Genomic DNA, 2,746 nt, shown 5'->3' with positions numbered 1-2,746 from the left:
TTAATCACAGTCCCATAACATTTTATCAATAAATGGCAGGTTCCCATAGTTTAAAGCCTTTGGGTATGCATTGACATTATAGCAAGAATATATATATTAAACTTATATTACTGCAGAAAAATTAATATAAATTGTATTACATTTAGTAAAAGAAATGAGAAAAAGGGAAAAAAAATCAAATATTCAATACAGCGAGCTGGCCAGCAGCCACTGCATAAAAGGTAATATCTACAGGATTATGATTTTGAGGAGGAGAACAGAAGCCAGAGAGAGAGTGGATAAACTCAGGCACACACAGATCAGATTGCAGGAAGGAAGAATGCTTCTTCCTGTTATCTTTCTTTGTAGGGCATACAGTGAAGAAAGATAAAAATTAACCAAGAATGTGTGGAGAGCAGAATTCTGAGATAGGATTAAGATTTAAGAAAAGTACCACTTGCAGAATTGGGAGATAAAACTCCAAGTGCAGATTGCACTGGCTGGCAGTCAGGAGAGAAGGAAGAAAAGAATAAAGAAAGAAGACTTTAGAGACACAATGGAGCTCCATAGCAGGAGCCATCCATATGCCCAGCAGGCAGGTTGGAGAGAGAGAGAGAGAAGAAAGGAAGAAGAGGAAGAATGGCCCCCTTCCTGACTTTTTATTGAGATAATGAGGTAAGAGGTACATAATGCATATGCAACAGCACATAGTGGATTTACATTGGCTTGACATATCAATGACATACAAGATAGGGGCGTAGGTAAAAGCCTGCTCTTTTCAAACTCCCAGAACAAAGACTGCATGGCCTGCTCATAAATCATGCATTGGAATGCTGTCTGATCAGTCCAGAGCTGAGCCCCCTGTGACTCAGGTCTAGAAATACTTCTGGCCTCTGATCTGTCTCATTAACTGCTCTGACCAAGTATAATATCATATCAATACATCAACCACATTTTCCAGAAGTATATGCCTGGAATCCTACATTCTAATCAAAAATAAAAGGAAAGCAATAAAAAATAAGGGGGAAAAATCAATAATTCAATGTGTCTTTGAAAAAACAGCATCCACTTGTCTATGGATTATTATCTCCAGTGCATGTGATAGGGTACAGTCAATCAGTCTCAACAGAAGATGCTCTCTTTACATGTGAGCAATGAATCTAAGAGTCCCTTTCTTCAACCTTTATAGATGTTGGTGTAGTTAACAATATTTGGAATGGTCCTTACCAGGAAGGCTGAGTTGCTCCAGTATGCTTGAAACTCTTAATATACACGTTGTCTCCTGGGTTCAGGTCATGCAGAGAAAAGTCTAATGGTCCGGCTTGTACTGCAGCTTCGGATTTATGTAGCTCACGCAGTTTGTGCTGTAATTCCTGTATATAGGAAGCAATAGTAGTAGCTCCCCCTAAAAGTGATGTATATGCAGGGAGAAAAGGTTTAGCCTATACAGACAGATGTCCAAAAAGCATCTCAAACGGTGAGATATGTAAGTCTCCTCTAGGCCTGCTTCTAAGATAAAATAGGGCCAGAGGGAGAATTTCAGACCATTTTAAATGTGTCTCAGTGCATAATTTCCAATCATACTTTTAAGTTCTTTGTTCATCCTTTTCTACTATTTGGAGGGGAGACAAAACTGAAAAATTTAATATAAATGAAGGAATTAAGGGAAGGAGAGAGAGAGAAAAAAAAGAAAATAGTATAAAAATAGTATTAAGAAAAGAAAAGAAAAGAAAGAGGGGCCTGTAGTTCTCCCTATCTTTATGCTGGTAACTTTGAGGCTCACTCAAGTCCTGTGGAAGGGCAAAAGGGCTTGCAGCTTCTCCTGAAGGCAGACTGTCATGATTCAGGGTTAGATTGATCTTGAAAATCCAAAGGATTGTTTCAGTTAGACCTCAAAGCCAGTGGGTTGGAGGAAGGTTAGGTCTTGTCTGCCTGGGGACCTGAATTGCCTCTCTGGTTGAGGAGGAGAGGACACATTGCAGCTCTATACTGGTAGGGCTTCTGTTGGAATGGTAGGGACCCAAAGGGCCTTTGGAGGGTTTGGTGGGTGTTGGAGATTCATCAAGAGGTGGCCCCCACCAGAGGGGACATGCCTGTTATGCCCAGGATCAGGGCTGGCAGCTGGGCCCTGGGAAGGCTTTTCCAAATCACTGGAAATTGCTCTGGAAGGCAGCTGCAGTGGGTATGGTGGCAACTTGGAAAAGTGCTCACTAAGGGCATCCTTGTAGGCCAGGGGATATAGCTCAGGGGTAGAGCATTTGACTGTAGATCAAGAGGTCCTTGGTTCAAATCCAGGTGCCTTCTACCAGTTGCCTCACCTTTTAGGCCTTCCACATGTTCCTATTCCTCTTTGCTTTCAAAGTGCTTACAACAACCCCAGTCTCTGTCAGCTTCAAGTCTTTCCTACCTGTGACTGGCAAACTCCAAGCATGCTGAGCCTAAGTTAAGGCACCTCTGACCTCAGGCTGGCTGCCACCACATTCCTGGAAGAGGCCCCAGTTTGCCTCTCTGATGTTGATGGCACAGACTTCTCCTTGATCTTTGAGGATGCCAGGGCCTCAGGGCAGAGTCTGGCCAAGTCTAGGAGCTTCCCATTGGCTACCATTTTCCTGCCTCTCCAATCCTCTTCTGGGGCTTGCAGAAGCCTTAAGAGGAGGCCATCCGCTTGTCAGAGTCAGTTGCTGGTCATGCACCTACTTCAGCAGTCAACTTCCTATAATCTCAGGGCTATTGGATCATCCCAGGGACATAGAAAACCAAAATTGTC

General features: G+C 42.9%; 1 non-coding gene across 1 annotated transcript; it reads left to right on the top strand.

The window, feature by feature from the left end:
• Positions 1–2,211: 2,211 nt before the first annotated feature.
• TRNAY-GUA (transfer RNA tyrosine (anticodon GUA)) lies at positions 2,212–2,283 on the top strand. Its single transcript has one exon. It is a non-coding gene; the product is annotated as a tRNA-Tyr (tRNA).
• The last annotated feature ends 463 nt before the right edge of the window (positions 2,284–2,746 follow it).

Source organism: Monodelphis domestica, chromosome 5, assembly GCF_027887165.1.
Source record: "Monodelphis domestica isolate mMonDom1 chromosome 5, mMonDom1.pri, whole genome shotgun sequence".
Taxonomy (NCBI): Eukaryota; Metazoa; Chordata; class Mammalia; order Didelphimorphia; family Didelphidae; genus Monodelphis; species Monodelphis domestica.
Note: the sequence above shows the minus strand (reverse complement) of the source record. Positions and strands in the feature narration are given on the sequence as shown.